General features: G+C 38.8%; 1 protein-coding gene across 3 annotated transcripts in view; it reads right to left on the reverse strand.

Moving 5' to 3' along the window:
- PDE7B (phosphodiesterase 7B) overlaps positions 1-20,933 on the reverse strand; it is a 310,452-nt gene that overhangs the window by 75,330 nt on the left and 214,189 nt on the right. The window lies entirely within an intron of this gene.

Below are 20,933 nucleotides of genomic sequence, written 5' to 3' on the forward strand. Positions count from 1 at the left end.
ACAAGTAGGCAGAGGGGCAGGCAGAGAGAGAGAGAGGAGGAAGCAAGCTCTCACTGAGCAGAGAGCCCGATGCAGGGCTTGATCCCAGGACCCTGAGATCATGACCTGCGCTGAAAGCAGAGGCTTAACCCTCTGAGCCACCCAGGCACCCCCGAGAAGGGATATTTAATGAATGCTGAGTGTAATGAACTTGGCAATCTCTTATGAGCGAAGCAGCACTCTGCTCCCTTTTAGATCTGCCTAGAAGATGGATCTGTGAAAACCATAGGAATTTACAAAATGTCCATTGTCTGAGGGCCACAAAGATGAGGCATCTGAATTGGGAAGGACGAATGGTGTTCTGGGATTATAGCTTTTATTCTTATTAACATGTTTAATTGCCCAGTGTTATTCTCTTGGTTCTAGCACAGTTGCCTTCTCACTGGTGTCTACCATCCTGTTGTCTAGGCCGTATCATGGATCTGCTTTAGAACCCGCTCAGTGAAGGCCCATCCTGCTCCAGGTAGTTTGGATACTTCGCCTCCCTTGGACATAACAGTTGCTAGGGTTTGTAGAACTTATTTTTTTGTAGGTTTTCTTTAATGTCTGCATTCACTTTCCTTTGTGATGTGTCTTCTGCCTTCCCGATCAAGGGCATTGACTTTAGTACGAAACAGACTCGGGGTCAACCTTAGCTCAGACACCTGTTACCTGTACGATCTTGGGAAATTTATTTCTCTTAGCCTCAGTTGCCTCCTTTTAAAGTGTCATTGGTTGAAGAATCTAAAATAACACTTGCTGTCTTGCCATAAATGCTGGGTTTACTTTTTTCTCAACTCCTGAAAAGCAAGGACTCTGCATGTTATGTGTTTTGCACTTTTCCATACAGCTTTGTGTATTGTATGGCATATATCAGACTCTAAGTGAATGTCTTCTGTTGACAAGAATAAATATAAAGACAAAATTTGCCAAATAATACATAAAGTGTGGAATTAGAGGAGAGGTAAAAATACATGAGATCTACTATATTTCTGGAAGAACTGAATCAGGGAAAATTTCAGTTCCATGAGTAATGGGTCCACTCCCATAAACTACTCTTTCCCAGATGTGAGGCAGCAGCAGGCCTTAGCCTATGAGTAGAGAGGAGGGACAGTCTTCTCTCTACCATTCCCACCTCCTGTAGTCAACAAGCGCCTGGGTGAGATCCCCTTCAGCTGTAACCCACATCATTGGCAATGTTTAAAATATCCCTTACAAATAGATGGGCTTACCAACTGCAAGCTGTGAGCCTCTGGACTATTCTGTGCTTTGAATTTTATATTGGTACCTTATTTAATGCTTTATATCATCTGATATTATAGTGCCATACTGATATTAAGGAACGTTATAGTTTACAGAATAAAGCAAAGTGGGAGGAGGAGGAAAGAGATGGAAAAGTACTTTTATAAATATGAATATCATCTGACATCAAAGAAAGGAATGCTGTTAGCAATTTGGCAAGCTCCTGGAGTAGATGGCCAGCAGTTATAAGAAAGCCACTGGGGAGAGTTGTAGGGTTTTCCTGTCTTCAGCAGCTTGTCTTGAACACCCCATGTTTATAACACTTTGGAAAGTTTACAAAGCACTTTCACAAACATCACAGTATATTTATTTTCTTCTTCATCTCATTGGATCCTCACAATAGTCTTGTGAAGAGAATGACTATTATTATCCTTATTGTATAGGTGAGAAAAAGGAGGCTCAGGGAAAGAAAACAAAGGACTGCTGTTCACCTACCCAGTCCCAGCTCAGAGCTCACGCCCTTTAAAGGCACTCAGTACGGAGGCCTGAATGGCTCAGTTGGTTAAGCATCCAACAGCTCAGGTCATGATCTCATGAGTCATGGGACTGGCCCCCAGTTGGTCTCCCCACTCAGTTGAGAGTTCTGCTTGATGATTCTCTCTCTCTGACCCTCCCTCTGCTCTCTCTATCTCTCAAATAAATAAATAAATAAATCTTTAAAGGCACTCAATAGATGGTTATTGACTTTAAGTGACTGCTTAAGCTTATGGTTCTTTAAGCTCAGAATTAGCAGGGCTGGTCCTTAAATCTAGGTTACTGAACTTCACAGCAGAGCTCTCCCCTCATGTAACCATTGGTTACTAACCTTAAGGAGAGTACAAACCTGGTTTAAAAAAAAGTCACAGGCCCTCACATGATAGAAGGTGAAATTTAACAGTCATGGAGAAGATACAGCATATCAAAATGATATAATAAATTCAGCACTGCCTAAATGATTTCTGTTTTAGTTTTAGAAGATAGACATATATGTAACAACTTCTACATGGATGAGACTGTATTCATTTGGTCTACAAAGCTGGCTAGGTTTTAGTCTTGTTTCTTTTAGTCTTGTATCATCCCTGTGGGCTTTTCTGAATGGCTTTAGGCTCATTGATTTGAAATCACTTGTCCCCCAGCATTTCTTTCCCTCCATATTAACAAAACATTCCTCCTGACTTTGCAGTTCAGAAGGTACCATTTTCCCAGAAAATGTCTGTGTAATATCAACATAGGTTTTAAAGCCTTTGCCAAAATGTATTCCGTTTGTCCATCTGACAGTGTAAGGCAGAGGATGTCCATTAACTTCTAAGGCTTTAAGTTTAGGGAAGCATTGAGAAGACAGCACCGCATGGCAGAGTGGTTAAAGGGAAGGCAAGGCGTGAGTAATTCAGAGACTCCTGTTGCCGAGAGGATCAATATTTCACCCTCTTGGGTGGTTATGGGCAAATCAATTGCCCATTGATAAATATAACCACTTGGAGGTGGTTATATTTAAATATTTAAATTAATTAGCATAATTACAGCAGCTTTGCCCACCCTATAGGTGGTTGTGAGGAAATTACAAGGTGAAAATAGCATGATAGGTAACAGTAAGCCAATCCTTACACCAGACCGAGCATTTTACTTGCATTATTGACCATCATCTGCCCAAGAACCCAGTGGAGAAGGTGTTATTACACCATTTTGCAGATGAGGAAACTGAAGCCAGTGGAAATTTGATAATTTGTCTGACCTCACAGAAATAATAGGTGTGGAGCTTGTGCTCAAAATCAAAATGGGCTCTTAAACCCCACGTTGATAATCCCTCTTCTGTATAATCAGGGTGAAAAATTGCATGAATAGTTGAGCATTCACTTTTTATTGCCCAATGCATGCTTTGATTGCTATTTGCTGATAAACCAAAGACATATTCATCATGATTCCTGGAACCTAAATGCCAGGGAAATCCACCCCCTTGATGAATTCGAGATTCAATCAGATAGATGTTGTTTATTTGAACAGCAGTCCAGCGGAAATGGGCTGAACGGGTAAGACAACCAAATCCTGTTCTGGATCAACAAGGCATCTATTATTTTCAAGTAAGAGATGGAAGGCAATTATTAAAAATATTATTCAGTAGAACTGAAATTACCTAGCAACTAATTTAATCAAGCTCTTAATTAAATAGAATTTTCATGATGTAATGCCGTTTTGGGGAAAAAGAAACTGTGAAGCAAGTTGATAGCAAGGACACCTAAATAAACAAACAGAACAAAACAAATCAACATCAATGACAAGAACCTACAGAACCCATATCTGGAAGGTTCCTTTTCAATGATTATTCTGTCTATAACTACAATTACAGTCTTGGAAGTGGATTACTCATAAACCTAATGATGGTCTTTAGGTTTAGTAAATAATAGTGTTTAAAAAGGATGAAATCACGTTAAAAATACTAGTAAGGCAGGAGGCAGGATAATCTTAAGTGGGTAACAAAGCATTTTAGAAAGTTTTCCACATGAACACTTAAATACAAACAAGCCAAACATTCCATATGTTGAGCATTCTATTAATTGGAGACTCTACTGAGGTGAACTTCATGTCTTAAGTATATATTTCTAACGTAGAAAGTTCTCTCCCTTTCTCCCTGCTTTTATGAGCCCCTTCTGATGCTAAATTGCTTCAATATGCTCGTGGGAAGAGAGAAATACTTCAGTAACTCTGGTCCCTGGAGAAGCAGAGGCCACTGGGCTGATGTCCGAAAAACAGAACAAGTGGACTCCTGCTGGACTGCTTTTTCTGGCCTCTGGTCCCGGGCACTCATCTATTTACCTAAGACCTTATATCCAAACTAAACAATTATTTTGACTATTCATTAGGCCCTTGTTTAACTTAAGCAACTTTTTTTCTGGCAAGTGAAAGGTGCTATGGAAGCTGGGTCGGAAGTGTTGACAGCTCAGAGTCGTGTCCTCAGCCTGTCCTTATTGTGTTCCAGAATGAAACAAACAGCAGGGGAATTATTTTGAAAGGGCTGCTTCTCTTTTGCCTCTTCAAGCCGAAAACATAACATGTCGTCCTTGAGTATTTCAGGCTGCAAACACAGGCAGAGAGCAGAGCTGAGTGGCTCTGGGAGCCAAGACCCGGAGACAGCCACTCACCCTCCCAGGGGACGTGGTTCCGGGATGGACCTCTTGCCCACTTGGCCTCTCGGGCTGTCTCTGCTTCATAAAAGCTTGTGCTAGGGAGCAGACAGACATTCTGGGGCCTCTTATGTAACTGGCAAAGATGGTGGAGACTCTGGCAGCGGTGACAACGTACAGGGGCTGGAACATGGGCCACATGATAGGAACCGGAGTCTGGCCCCAGTTGTGGGGTCAAGGTCATTTCAGGGTGGAGAAGATGGGTAGGAAAGGAACAGAGCCGTGGCTACTGTGCTCCTGTTGCATCTGAGATGCTGAGGAAGGTCATGATAATAGTTGCAGGAAACACATGGAGAGTCATCGCAGGGGAGTCACTCTGAGCAAGGAGGATGAGCCAGGGGTCGTGTCAGAAAGCCACCACTGTGGAGCAGCCCAGACATGGTGGGAGAGCAGAGGCTCTCGGGAAAGGTATTCCTTCGAGCTTCCTTAAGACAGTACTCACGCACAGCACTGCTGTAAACTTGCAAACTTAAGGCAGAGAGAACCCAGACGCCCAAATCACAGCCAGGAGCTTCACCAGGCTGCACAGCCTCAGCGGGCGGCTTCAGATATTTCAGATGACTACTCTCAATTAGCAGAGTGAATTATTTCTCCTGAGATGTTTATCTAGCCAAACAAAGAGGAGGAAGGTTGTACAATTTGATCTCTCTGTAGATTTATGGGATAACTTAGGTAGAGATGACTGTTCTGAGGGTTATGAGCTTGCCCGAGATCCAAGATGGCTGATTAGACCACATTTCCTATTGGGGGCTTCAGTCCTCTGCTTTAGGTTTTTGAGTGAGGCTGGGCCTCTCTGGTGGCTAAGGTGTCTATATCACCTTACAACTTTGGCTTAGAATTATTAAATACTTTATGATGAAGGTGCATTTTAGGACCTGCATATTACGAAGGTGAATATACAAATAACAGTGTCCTTCTTTTCTAAAGCAGGTGAGGCAGGTTTCAACTCAGACTAGACATTCTTCAGCTTGATGGTTTTACAGAAGGAAAATAAGAAGAAAAAAAAAAGTTGAGGGAAAAAAAGTTACAATCACCAGGAACACAGGAGTCTAATAAAAAAAAGATATTGAACAAGAAGTAGCAGAAATGCCTGAAGAGAATTCCAAGAAGCTATAAAAGAACTTAAAAGAACACAAAGAACGTGTCTTCTTATAAAGATTAAGGATGAGGGGAATAATTTGCAGAGTCATTTTAGGGAATATGTGATCTGGGTCTGCCTTAAGTAATGAAAACACTGGTGTAAGCTTGCACATTATTCACTTATTTCTGGGATAATGTTTTTTATTTTATTTGTTTATTTATTTATTTGACAGAGAGAGACACAGTGAGAGAGAGGGAACACAAGCAGGGTGAGCGGGAGAGGGAGAAGCAGGCTTCCCACAGAGCAAGGAGCCCATTGAGGGGCTCGATTCCAGGACCCTGGGATCATGACCCGAGTTGAAGGCCGACGCTTAATGATTGAGCCACCCAGGTGCCCCTGGGGTAATGCTTTTTAATGCTAGAATCTCACCAAAGCAAAGTTTGTTGTTTTAAATAAATGTTACAGCTCTGTATATAGATGTAGATAGAGCTGTGCTTGTTCACCCCCAACCCTTCATGATGTCTGGCACATGGTAGGCATTCAAAAAAAAAGTAACTATTATTTTTATTTACTTACTGTTCTTCCTGAGGTTTCTGCCTGTCCCCTCATTTCCCCCTCCCATAATAATCAGTATTGTTTAGGAGAATTTCTAAGTCAGGAACTGTTTTAAGGACTGTACTTGTATGAGCTTGTCTAGTCCTTATGACAGTTCGCCTGAAGGAGATGTGTGTATCAGCCCCCTTATACTGAGGAACACAAAGAACTTGCTTGCAGGAGACTGAATTGGGATTAGAAGCCAAGTGGCCTCGGGAGCTCGTGGTGTCTAACCACTGCTACACGGGGCCACTATCCCTATTCTCTACAGTAGTGACCAATGAGATCACCCATGACATTATTCAGGGTTTCCTTTGATCCACCAGTCTGTTTCTCCTCTGTCTGCTGGGTAGTTTAGGGTTATAAAGGTAAGTACCAAAGCTATGTCCCAAGGAAAGACAAATGTTTATCCCGTTACTTTTTCATGGGAGCATTGCAAGCCCAGTATGACAGGAATGCTGTGGCCCATGACATGGGAATGCATGGTACCCACTGGTGCCGTGGTTAGACCACAGGGAGTCTGGACCCCACTGGAGATCGGAGCATCTTGCAGGTCAGTAGAACTTTTGAGTAAGTGAGTCAGCAAAAGGGCCAGTTCTAGGGCAGGCTCTGAGGAGACCCTAGGTTAATTGAATTCATTTCAACAAATGCTCATTCACAACATTATACAAAGTGTTAAAAAGTAGGTGTGGAAAAGAAAAATACAAAGATCCATAGGATGTAATCTTGCCACTCAGATAATTAATCATCTAGAAGAGAGCTACAGAAATGAGCAAATATGGCATATGCTAGAAGAAGTCTGATGTTTAATGGTACTGGAATATTTGGGTTTGGATCCCTCTTTCAGAAAGAAGCATTGTAGGCTTTATGATTTTATATGGATAAGTAACTTGAAAATTTCTGTGCCTTGAATGGCTCCCTAGCTATCTTATAAAATGTTTCAGTTGGTAAAAATGAAAGATAATTATTTAATGTTTAATTTTTAAATTAAATATCATTTTTAAATTTTTAAAATATTTTAATTTCAGTTTAGTTAACACAGCTTTATATTAGTTTCAGGTCTACAATATAGTGATTCAATAATTTTATACATTACTCAGTTCTCATTCTGATAAGTGTACTTCAATTAAATATAATTTTTACACTGAAAGGCCATTCACATTTTAGAACTACGGTTGAAAGAGTGATTTGGACTCTGACACCAGGTCTCTAGCAAGCAAGTTTCTTATAGACAAGAGACTTAAATGAATAGCATTAGTTTCAGAAACCACTTCTTATCAGAAGAGATGTCCTTTGTATCTGATGAATGTGATAGCTTTCTGGAAAAAAAAATATGTATACACACACAGCAGGAGAGGTGGGAAGGAGAGAGAGAGAGAGACATAGGACGAAGAAGAGAGAGAAGAGTCTATGAACCCTGGGGCTGAGGGGAGGACCGTGTCAAGGATAGTTCCTAGATTTCTGCATTGCATCACTGGATGATTGGTTGTGCCAATCACAGAAAAAAAGGAAGTTCTAAAAGAGGCATTGTTTTATGTTCTTCATTTGAAAAATGATATTTAATATATAAGATATTTATGACACATGGTCGTTTTGGCAGATAATACAATAGTGAAGAACCTTGGGAACAGACTTGGTCCCATGGGGTTTAGTCTACTGGAGGGGACAGCAAAGAACAATTATGTGCATGAATGTAAAGTTGTAACTTTGGAGAGTGGAACAAAAGAGACATATATTGTGTTAAGAAACTTACAATGGGCGAAGGAATGTTGTTTTAAGCTTCCCTGAGGAGGTGACATTTGATCTGAGATCTGTTGAATGAATGCAAGTTAATTTCAAGTGAGCATATATCTCAATTTTCCCTGGAAAACTTAGTTTATGCCTTTTGTTTTGCCTGGTGGAATTAGTAATAGTGCCCCTTTCACACTCAGAAGTATTCTAGTTGACTCTTACATGATCACTCTGACCTCAGCAATCCAGGCAGGTGAAAATGCATTTCCAAATGTCCTATGGCAGGAGGATGACATATTTGAGGTAACTTAACAAGACCAAGTGCATAACAGCAAGAGCGAAGTGGATGTGATGGGGCATGGTATAAAATGAGGTTGGATAGTTGTCAGGACTTCGTAGGACAAAGGAGGCTGAGGGGTTTGACCTTATTCCAAGACAATTAGGAAGCCATGGATGAGTTTAAGGGAAGATGATGTTATCTGATTTGCATATTGAAAAAACAACTTTTGGTGCAATATGCAGAATGGATTGGAAGGGGCAAGAATGGAAAGTTAGAGATAATTGTAATAGTCTAGGTGAGAAAAGTTGGTAGCTTGGAGCAGGCGGGTGAGCAGATTTTTGAGATATTTAGTAGGGAGAATTGACACGTGGTGTGGAATAGCATATAAGGCTGAGGGAGAGGGAAATAGCAAGGATAAGTCCTAGATTTCCAGGCTTGCATAACTGGATGACTATGTTTATCACAGAAAAAGGAAATTCCAGAAGGACCAGATTTTGGAGGAGAAGTTCATGTGCTCAACTTTGGTCCATTGCGTGTAAGTGTTCCTGAGATTTCAAAGCAAAAATGTCATGTAGGCAGCTAGACACATGGGTCTGACACCAAGAGGGAATGTCTGGGATGGAGATATAAATTTATAAGTCAAATAAAACTGTGGGCATGCTTGAAGTTGCCCAGGAGGAGAAGTGAGAAGTGAATAGAGCCTCTCATCCAGCCTTGACAAACTATAACATTTAATGTCTTGTTAGAAGAGGAGTCTGTGAGGGAGAAGGGAAAGCCAGGGAGGTAAGAGGAGATCCAGGAGCTTGTTTTGTCATGGAAGAGAGTAATTTAAGAGGGAGGGAATGGTTTTCAGATAAATCTTGCTGAAAGATAAGTGAAATGATGATTGGCAAAAGCCCATTGAATTTAGTCAAGTGACTATAATGAGAAATAGAAGCCAATTAGTTTGGCTATTATGTGGAGTTGGGAAATTGGAAAGGTGTTGTTGTTGTTGTTGTTGTTGTTTAATTAAGGAGCAGATATTTAGATGGATCTTAAATGATAAGCAAACTCTGGAAAAGCAGAACATTATATTGTTGGCTTGTGATTCATCCAACTATGATAATTGAAATCAAGGGAAGGGATTTTTAGGAAAAAAATCAAATGATCTTAAGGACAATAATCACTAGGAATGATCTTAATAATAAAGCATAATTTGAAAATTGCACAAAGGACAAAACAGTCCAAGTCATGAAAATGTCTGTAAATTTTTGCAAAATACATTGATACCCTAATCACTTCCTATACTTAAATATACTTCAAGAAAAAAGTTTAAGGAAATCATTCCCAAGACAATTATTTGCTGGGAAGAAAATGATGGACATATCAATTGAGAATGAATAAATATAATTAATAAGATAAAATACTGGCCAAGTCCCAATATTGCAGAATAATTCTTGTTTTTTTGAGCATTGAATAATTTGAGAGAAGTGTTTCAATGTATTGTTTGTTTTCATGTGCTTCTGAACTTCCTGAATCTGGCCGGGAACAAGGACAAACCTGCCAAAATACTGCAAGAAAAGATGTTGCTGATCATGGGCAGGAAATACTCAAAGTCCCATGAGATAGCATGTTCTTAAGAGACTTCCACACCGGGCGCCTGGGTGGCTCAGTGGGTTAAGCCGCTGCCTTCGGCTCAGGTCATGATCTCAGAGTCCTGGGATCGAGTCCCACATGGGGCTCTCTGCTCAGCGGAGAGCCTGCTTCCCTCTCTCTCTCTGCCTGCCTCTCCATCTACTTGTGATTTCTCTCTGTCAAATAAATAAAAAAAAAAAAAAAAAAAAAAAAAAAAAAAAAAAAGAGACTTCCACACCAAGTCTGCTGACCTCAGAAGGACCACTGGGCTATGACAATCCCTACTGAAGTCTGCTCAGGGCTAGAAGGTATTTGGGAATTCTTCATTTACTTCTGTTTTAAAATGGCACTTAACATTCTTTTAATCTTCAAGTATTGTTCATTTTTTGTTTTTCAGAATGGAAACCAAGGACAAAAATGGACTTTGTAGGAAGTTATTGATTGATTATATTATATCCATGTTATAGGATATTATTTTGCTATTAAAGCCAGTAACTTTTATCTCAATAGTAATAGCTAACATTAATTGGCACTTTGTATGTGTTAGGTAATATTTGAAGTGCTTTTCGTGAACTTACTAATCCTTTTAATAATTCCCTTAGATAAATATTTTTATCAATATCCTACCTGAGGGGTAGAGGTATTAAATTACTTTTCCATGATGACATGGCCCAATGAGTGTGAAGGCTGATTTGAAACCATGTTTTTTTGTTTTTGTTTTTGTTTTTTGCTTATATGGTACCATCCCTGTTCAATTATGTCTTGATCTGAAGTGGGAGCCATAGTATATTATTAAGACAGGATGGGTGCAGTATTTAAAAACTGTATTACAAAGTAAAGAAATCAATTGTGTGAGAAGTTGTTTACTACCTGTATGACGTTGGTAAGTCCTAACCATTCTAGGCTTTTTAAGATCTTTCATTTCATTAAGTAAAGATAATAATATCTGCTTTGTATACCCAATCAAATGAAATCACATAGATAAAAGTACTCTGTCAATTACTTTGTAATGAATTTTTATTATTAAGAATATTATTGTTGTTACTATGTAAGTATTAAACATACAAAAAAGATGTTATATAAATTCTATATTGTATTATACTTTTATTATTTAAGTAGTAGTATTATTATTGATATTGCTATATAAATCTGGGTCAGTGTTAAAGTATATTCAAAGTGAGGAATATTATTTTTTGATATATAACTGAACATGTGTGTTAAGAGTATTATAGGGGTGCCTGGGAGGCTCAGTGGGTTAAAGTCTCTGCCTTCGGCTCAGGGCATGATCTCAGGGTCCTGGGATTGAGCCCCACATCAGGTTCTCTGCTCTGTGGGGAGCCTGCTTCCCTTCCTCTCCCTCTATCTGCCTCTCTGCCTACTTGTGATCTCTGTCAAATAAATAAATAAATAAAAATCTTTATTAAAAAAAGAGTATTATAGTCAAATACTCTTGGGAAGCATAGAGTTTTAAAAAAAATTAAACTTAAAAAAGAATTGCAGTGTTATAAGGGTACCTAGGAGGCTCATTAGGTTAAGTGTCTGCCTATAGCTCAGGTCATGATTTCAGAGTGCTGGCATCAAGCCCTGTGTTGGGCTTTCTGCTCAGTAGGGAGTTTGTTTCTCCCCCTACCCCCAAATAAATTTTAAAACAATCTTTAAAAAAAATTGCAGTGTTATGGACTAAATTGTGCCTCCCTCCCCTGCATATGTTGAAGCCCTAACTTCAGTACCTCAGAATGTGACTCTATTTGGAGATGGGGCCTTTAAGGCACTAATCAATTTAAGAAGAAGGTGTTAGATGGCACCTAATCTAATCAGATGACTACAGAGGAAAGACCATGTATGATGCAGCAAGTAGGTAGCTAAGGAGAGAGGCCTCAGAAGAAACCAAACATGTTGATGCTTCGATCTTGGACTTCCAAACTTCAGAACTATGAGAAAAAAATTTGTTTGCTGTCTAAGATGCCCTCTACAGTATTTTGTAATGACAGGGTGAAGAGGCTGCTTCTACTGGCAAAGAAAACTCTTCAGAATTTAGGGGTTCCGTGTCCCCAGCTTCATCAGGGGCTTCCCATCTGTCCCCATTCTGATTTCCAGGGTCCCATTCCTTCCTGATCAAAGCCCTCACTTTAATAATAGACACCCTGCAATGTTGGGAATCCAATCTGTTTTGTAATTCAACCACTAGCATGATGAGATCCCGGAGGGAAGCAGTTCCACAGCTGTAGGAAGTAGTCTCTTTCAGAGCAGATAGAGAAGGTTCCTGGTCATTTATGTGGTGCCTGAGCTGGAAATTTTAATCCCTCTGCTCTTCTTTTTATTTCCCCATTTTGTCCAGCAACATTGGGAGCAACAATCATTAGGAGAAGTCAATCTCATGATACTCGTTAGTTTGACAAAAATGCTCCAAGGAATCTTGTATATGGTTACCCAGAAACTTGTCTCTTGTAAGTATTTGATTAGGGATATCCAAAGTTGATTTTTTTCCTATCTCTCTTGCCACATCACAACATGCATTATCAGTGCTTTCTTTATTACTGGGAAGAGATTAATCAGCATCTTTAAACCTTATCAAATTAGAGATCCAACTACAGAAAACTGAGAACCAATTCAGAAAACTCATCCTTATGATTCTGTTCCTCTGGCACTGGTCTTGGTACCTATATCTGTATTAGTCAGTGTTCTGTTTCTCTGGAAAACCCTGACTAATACATGAAAGATTTTTCAGATCCTTCAACATATTGATGTTTACTGTGAATATCCAAGAAAGTGAGATCGCACAGCATTTTCCAAACACATTTGTCCACAAAACATGTTTTTTCAAGTGTCTTCTAAGATGACTGTTTTGAGGAAAATAACTGGCTATATATTGCTCTACATAGAGCCTGTGTGTGTGTGTGTGTGTGTGTTACTTAGGTCAAAATCTTAGCATTCTAAGGAACTTAGAAGTCCTTTGACTTCCTTTATAAATACCATCAGCTCTTAAATTCTTGTCTTGTATGACTAAATCTACACCTCTGGTTCTAATTTTTTTTTTTTTTTTTAGGCTATAAATCAGCTGGATAATTGTTCATTTATTCCTCAAAAATAGTTTTGAGGAATATTACTCAGCTTTAAAAAAGATGAGATCTTGCCATTTGAGACAATGTGGATGGACCTAGAGAGTATTATGCTAAATGAAATAAATCAGACTGAGAAAGGAAAAAAGAAGAATGAAATGGACCATTTCCTTACACCATGCACAAAAATAGACTAAAAAATGGATGAAAGACCTAAATGTGAGACAGGACTCCATCAAAATCTTAGAGAAGAAAATAGTCAGCAATCTCTGTGACCTTGGCTACAGCGACTTCTTCCTAGACTTGTCTCCAAAGACAAGGGAAACAAAGGCGAAAATGAACTATTTGGACTTCCTCAAGATAAAAAACGTTTGCACAGCAGAGGAAATAGTCGACAAAACCAAAGACAACCAACAGAATGGGAGAAGATATTTGCAAATGACATATCAGATAAAAGGCTAGTATCCAAAACATATAAAGAATTTATCAAACTCAACATCCAAAGAACAAATAATGAATCAAGAAATGGGCAGAAGATATGAAAATGACATTTCTCCAAAGAAGATGTCCAAATGGCCAACAGACAAATGAAAAAATGCTCAACATCACTCAGCATCAGGGAAATACAAATCAAAACCACAGTGAGATACTACCTCACACCAGTCAGAATGGCTAAAATTAACAAGTCAGGAAACAATAGATACTGGAAAGAATGTGGAGAAAGGGGAACTCTTCTACACTTTTGGTGGGAATGCAAGCTGGTGCAGCCACTCTGGAAAACAGTATGGAAGTTCCTCAAAAAGTTGAAAATAGAGCTACCCTACAACCCAGCAATCGCACTACTGGATGTTTACCCCAAAGATACAAATACGGTGATCCGAAGGGGCACCTGTACCTCAATGTTTATAGCAGCAATGTCCACAATAGCCAAAGTATGGAAAGAGCCCAATGTCCATCTACAGATGAATGAATAAAGATGTGGTATATCTACACAATGGACTATCGCTCAGACATAAAAAAAAAAAAAAACCTTGCTATTTGCAACGATGTGGATAGAACTAGAGGGTATTATGCTAAGTGACATAAGTCAATCAGAGAAACCCAATTATCATATGATTTCACTCATATGTGGAATTTAAGAAACAAAACAGAGGATCAAAAGAAAACAAGACAAAATCAGAGAGGGAGACAAACCACAAGAGACTCTTAATCAAAGGAAACAAACAGGGTTGCTGGAGGGGAGGTGAGTAGGAGGATGGGGTAATTGGTGATGGACATTAAGGACTGCACATGATGTAATGAGCACTGGGTATTATATAAGACTGATGAATCATTAACCTCTACCTCTGAAACCAATAATCCATTATACGTTAATTAAAAAATATATATCAGAGTGAAAAAATAAATTTAAGGGTAATCAACAGAAAAAAAATGGAGAAGGGTCTAAGAAGATGGCTCTGAGGTGACTTGAAGCAAAGACTTGAATGAAATGTGGGAGGATTCATGAGGTTCTCTGGGAGGAGCCTTTCAGGCTCAGGGAACAGCAAGCACCCTGCAAGGAACATGAGTGGCATGTCTTAGAAACAGACAGGAGGCCAGCATCCTGGAGCATAGGGGATGAAGGGAGAGGAGGAAAAGATAAAGGCCTAGAGTTGACATGCCAGGAGAAGCTTGGCGTGGGAGGAGTGGTAGACAGTTTAGGAACTTAGAGAAAAACAGGGAGACACAGAAGGCTTTGGATGACAGAGCGATATGATCCAATGTTTTTGAAGAATCGCACTTGCTGCCCTGAGGGAGAGATTTATACATTTAATAGATCCCAAAGTGAATGTGCTTTTTCTATAATCCAGGTTGTGTTTGGTGTTCAAGTCATGGTAAATCCAGTCAGTCACCACAGCCATGTCACTGGCCGTACTTCCTGTGTCCCCTGTTCCCGTGGGTGGTTTTAACTCAGTAGGGGGATAAGCGCTCTGTTAGGGCCTGAGTGTGTGGGGCCTCTCTATACAAGAGTGCTAAACCACAATAAATATTGTCCTGGCTTCACAGAAAATGGATCATGGCACATGACCACATGGCTATTTCATTGACACAAGTTGTCTCTCAAATTTATAAGCATATAAAACATAAATACATACATTTTGGGGAGAAGTATAATTTAGAGTATTTTACTTTATCTGTAAAATTAATGGAACTGATCCTTGTAGGCTACACACTTGGAAGAAAGAATTTGCAGCATATTTACTTAAAGTGAGGACTATTCAGGAAGCAGATAAAAATCAAGAAACATTGGCTACTGTAGAAACAGTCCCAGAAAGTCACATGTATGTGACTGGAACTTACTAACTCATGACAGGGATTGGATCTTCTGCTGATCTGCCCAATGAGAACGCTGCTCTGCTCTGTGCATACTCCTTTTGAGCCAGTTACATGGCCATTAGTATTCAAATTGGAGACCAAACTTAAGTGGAGGTATTTTATAAGCAGAGATAATTTGATGCTTTTTTCTTTTAACCAAATAAGAATCATACAATGTTTGCCTTTTCCTAGTTTTCCAACACTCTTTTCATTCTCCATATTCCATGAAGATTATTGACAGGAGTTTATCAAATATATCTGAAATAGGTGGGGTTATAATTCACTAGACTCAGAAACTTGAATTTGCAGAATGGCCATCATTTTTGTTTGTTTGTTTGTTTTTTACTTTCTTGAGCTTCCATTTCAACCTTCCACACTGACCCCTTTTAAAAACAAAGTTATACCTTTTTTTAGTTTGAATTAATTCTTTTTTTTTTAAAGGTTTTATTTATTTACTTGACAGAGAGAGAGAGAGACCACAAGTAGGCAGAGAGGCAGGCAGAGAGAGAGAGAAGGAAGCAGACTCCCCGCTGAGCAGAGAGCCCGATGCGGGGCTCGATCCCAGGACCCCGAGACCATGACCTGAGCTGAAAGCAGAGGCTTAACCCACTGAGCCACCCAGGCGCCCCGAATTAATTCTTTTTGACAAGAGGAAATTTTTAAAAAGGGCCCTGAGATTTTACTACGTTCTCTTCATTACTATACTTTTACAAGACTTCTGCTCTTAATGTCTTGCCATGTCCTAGGCCATGGACTGGTCCTTTTTCCTTTTTGTTCTTTAAAAAGCATTTCTAAATCCCTTAAAAATCCTCTTTCTTACTGCTTTCCATCACACATTTATGCTTGCTTTTGGTTAGATAAAACTTTCTCTGTCTTTTATGCATGTTATTAATATTTTAAAAATACTAGAATTCGGGGCCTGCCTGGTTCAGTTGGTGGATGTGAGGCTCTTGAATTAGGGGTTGTGAGTAAGCACCCCACGTTGGCCATAGACATTACTTGAAGATTAAAAACACTTAAAAAAGATAAAATATCTGAATTCCTCAGAGAATTTTCCATGTGCCTTCATTGGATTCTTTAGGTAAACCTCTCTACTCTTGCTTAGTGGAAATATTTTGTGATGTCAGTATAAAAGATTTCTATGTTTCTTGTCTATAAACGCCATAAGTTTGAGTGTTTGTCTTGGCCATTATTAAGAAAATGGTGTCTGAATTAACGGAATGGATACAAATTATAATAAATTTGTCTTTTAGAGTTTTATGTCCTTATCAAGTCATATATCTGATTTTGATAGCAACATATATATCTCACTTTTTGAAATTAAAGTCCAACAATGCTCAGCATTCCATTTTCTGTGACTCATGCTCCACCATTTTCCTCTTGTGATAATTAAACCAAGAGAAGTATTTCTTTATGTCCAAACCCAATTACACAATTTTAATCCATTTGAATGTGAGAACTGGAATTGAAAAACTGATCCAAATATATCTCTATATATATTGAAATACTTTTTTTGGAGATGATAAATATATAAATAAAGCTCATTCTCAATGCAGTTCTATCTATTGAGTACTTATTGTGATGCTACTGTACTCATGTATTACTACTGACAGTGACTTTTTTATGCTGCCAGGTGACACCAGGGGGGCAATTTCTTTTAGTACCAATTATTTAGTTTTCCATATCTGATATTTTGCTGTTTATGTCTATACACTTACAAGTGCAATTGTAACAGATGGATGGATTTTTGCACAGTATAGAATTTTTTTATACCGAGTACAAACTTGGTGCTATGTATTGCTTGTTACTTCAGCACTCAAGATTCTACTACCTGTATTTCTTCAGGACTTCCCTGCTTTTTCAGTCCATAAGACACAGAAAATAACATTAGATTCCCACTGGGTTAAATGTATCTGGTTGTGCTAGTCCAGAGTCTTTCAGACTAGACTGTAAGCCCCAAGCTTGCCTGGCCACCCTGAGGCAGAAAGGGACCAACCTCTCAGAACATTAGAAAACTATTTATAGCACATTGGTTGGGTAACTCCAATCCATATAGTATACAATCTATACTATCTCTGTTCCATCTATCCTCCAATCTAAGACAACACTACCTGGAAAGAACCCTCAAACATGGCTCACCATAGGTTCGATAGATTAGAATACACACTCCTTGAGGTCAGCATACCTCATAGAATTTAGAGAATCATACTACTCAGTATCAAGAGTTGGGTAGAGGGGATATAGGTTATGGAAACTTAAAGTAGAAGAAGGAGACCACCATTTAAAGTAAATGCTGTTATTTCTCTAGACTGACATGGGAATGACCAAGAAAAACACAAGCTCTTGATCACCTTTAGCGTTCTCATCATAGGATTCAATAGAACATTCTCTCTCTCTCTCTCTTTTTCCATTATAGTGTCAAACTGGTCAGGATTTTCTCTCTTTACCCCAGGACTCGAGGGAAAAAGACTAACACTGTCCTGTTTTACAAACATCTAAGAGTAGCTGTTCTCAATCAGATCTAATTTAATTGGTCTGGAGTGAATCTGGGCATAGGTGTTTTTAAAAAGATTCCTAGAGACTTCAATGGGGAGACATTGTTGAAAACAGCTGATGAATATCCCACTCTGAAACTGAACACAAATGTGAAAGGATATACCGCAAAGCACAGTTGCTTAGCAAGATAGAGATGAGACATGAGGCAAAAGAAAATCATACAGAAGTATGATCATTATAGATCATAGAAATCATACAGAAGAAGAAAATAATACAGAAATATTTATAATATGCATCACCTTTGGGTATTTCTGAATTGTGTCTTGACGTTTGGGCACTTCAGATGGAAGAATGTATTATCACTACGCTGAGTTAGGAGAGACTTTATGAAACAAATTAACTTGCAGAATGTCTTGAAAAGAAAAAGGTAGGGAAAACATAGAGTATGAATTTATAGATTGGCAAAAAGAAGGATTAGAGTGTCAAATGGAGAAATGGTGGTGGAGTGGGATGTTTGGTGAGAAAGAACTTGGGACTGGGGTTGGATTAGATGAATAGGAGATAAAGACTCTTGGCCCTCCAGTGAGAAGCTTGACTGCTGAGCAAAAATTAGAGCACTCTGTGTAGGGCCTGATTCAGACCCAGAAGTGTAACTGGTACATTTTTTTTTTTTTTCTTGAATTGGGTAATCAGAGCTGAGGAAGGACTTTGTCAACAACAGTCTGTACTCATACTCAAAGCAAAAGTATAACAAAAATAACACAATGGATTACTTTTGAAATTATTTACTGACAAGATTGAAAGCACAATAAAATACAGGTATGTTTCATCTACTTCCCCTATCCTTTATGTCATGGGCCATGGCACCAGCTTGATGACTCCAGGGAGGTAGGGGGCCAATAGGATTGATTGGCCATTGGCCCACTGAGTTGGAGGGCCGAGCCCAGGAACACCTCCTGTGGTGGTTGTGGTGCCAAAAAATTTAAAATATAGGTATAGATATAGGTATATGTTTCATATTGTTTAGTATATGGAAGTTGCAATTCAAGTTTTGAAGAAAAATACAAGTAATGATATAAAATCTGACTATTATATAGCATCTGTGAAGTCATATTATATCCTAATAATCTCTTCAACTAGAAGCACAAATTCTCCAAATTCCTAAATAAGGAATCTTAGGTTTGTAATATGCCTTTAGTAATAACTCACCACCAATTTTATTGAGGATTCATTTCTGGGTCTTTTCTAAAATTTTCAGCATTGTTTTTTTCTCCAAACCTTGATGCTCTATACATGCTCAGTCTTTCTCATAGCTATGTAAAGGAACCCATGCTACCCTGCCAACGGAAGGATGTTTTCCTTGATGATATTGCTATGGTACAAAAAGAACAGTCATTTCTGGGTCATTCAGGGCTAATGGTAATACAGGACTGAGTTAGTTTAAAAGTTTCATTTGGTCTTAGACTATCTCATGGGGCCTACACAATCACCAGCCATCACTGTGTATATCATAAGAGCGACATTTTGGGAAGATAGATGGATCCAGGGGAATTATATGCCTCTGGTTGGCAGAATATTTGTATCCCCAACCAAGTAGCTGAAAGTGCCTTCTGAGCACTAGAGATAAAAATAAGAAAGAGAGAAAAGACACACACAAAGAAGTAAATGTTTAGAATTTAAGTCCCTGAGGGTAAGTGTTCTGCCTCAATATGACAAATATATGTCATGAATTTAAAATATTCCATAAATATTTTGTTATTTTATTTTATCCAAGCGTACTTTTCTCCCACTTGGGAATATGTCCTATATAAAGATGCATAAAATGTTCACTTTGGCAAACTCATTTCCATTCATTACTTGTTTTTTGGTATTCGGAAAATCTACAACAGTGTCAATATAACATTCTGATTATGTTTTTCAACTTCCCCATTCATTTACTTGGCTTTAAACAAAAATAATATTCAAAAGATGGCCCCAAAGAAAATATGCTGGGTACCAGGGTCATCAAGTGAACAATTGCATCTTTCTCTGAAAAGGGAGCTGGGGAAATGGACCAAATTGCAGGAGGTAGAAGCACATGTTTGTAGTCTTCTCTTTTCTCCATATTTAATAGCATGGAACCATTTATTTATTGACTGCTTGAAATAAATTCAAATAGAAGAACTTTGTAAAGGCTGTAGTCTCTGGTAAGACCTACCTGGTGCCAATCTTTTTTGTTATTTATGAGAAGGCCCAGAGAGATTGAATGCCTTTCTTTCTTTCTTTCTTTCTTTCTTTCTTTCTTTCTTTCCTCCTTCCTCCCTCCCTCTCTTTCTTTCTTTCTCTCATCCAGGAGTTTGTGTTGTTGAGAGCTAAAGCCCTTTTGTCTAGAAAAGAAGCTGGAAAATAATCACAAGCTCATGGTTCTCCTAGGACTGAATTGGAACCCTATCCAACCTTGCATTTAAGTGGAATTCAAGTATGGTAGAAAATGAAGAACCCATGTTTTCTGGAGAGTTTTACTTGTGTCTCACTGTTTCTAGATGAGCAAGAATATTTCAGTGATCCCACTGTTTTGTTCCCTGTAAGTAACTGATAAAGGAGTGGAGGCTGGGTATGCGGAGGACTGAAGAAGACCCACTCCTAAGAGTACTTATTGCTTCTACCATTTACTTAACTTTTCTTTTTCCATGTTTTATACGATTTTATAATTTTAAAATAATGGCTTTATTGAGACATAATGTACATATCATTTAATTCACCAATCTAAAGTGTATAATTCCATGATTTTTAGTGTATTTACAGATTTGTGCAACTGTCACCACAAGCCAACTTTAGAACATTTTCATCACCTCAAAAAGAAACCCCATACCTTTTAGTTTTCACCTTCCTCGGCCCCCATTCTACCCTCCTTGGGCAGGAGCTGCTTGTTTGCATTCTGTGTCTTAGATTTCCCTATTCTGGACATTTCATATAAATGCAATCATACAAACTGTGGTCTTTTGTTCACTTGGCTCTTAATCTGTTTTGCCTTGTAATATTTGTGGTTGTGACATCTTGCATTGTGCTTTGAAAACTCTCAATGTGACCCTACCTGTTCTCCTCACATAGCTTGTGCTCTCCTTGAGTCAGAGACACCCTGCAGAGTATGATCCATACAGCACACCCCAATTAGTGCTTGTGAATTTTGAACCATTTCTCTTGTTTTCACTCTTAATGCCAAGAGAAGTTGTCTGCAGTATCTTTCTAAAGAAGGTCACAGTGCT

Source organism: Mustela putorius, unplaced genomic scaffold, assembly GCF_011764305.1.
Source record: "Mustela putorius furo isolate JIRA1106 unplaced genomic scaffold, ASM1176430v1.1 tig00003863_pilon_pilon_pilon, whole genome shotgun sequence".
Taxonomy (NCBI): Eukaryota; Metazoa; Chordata; class Mammalia; order Carnivora; family Mustelidae; genus Mustela; species Mustela putorius.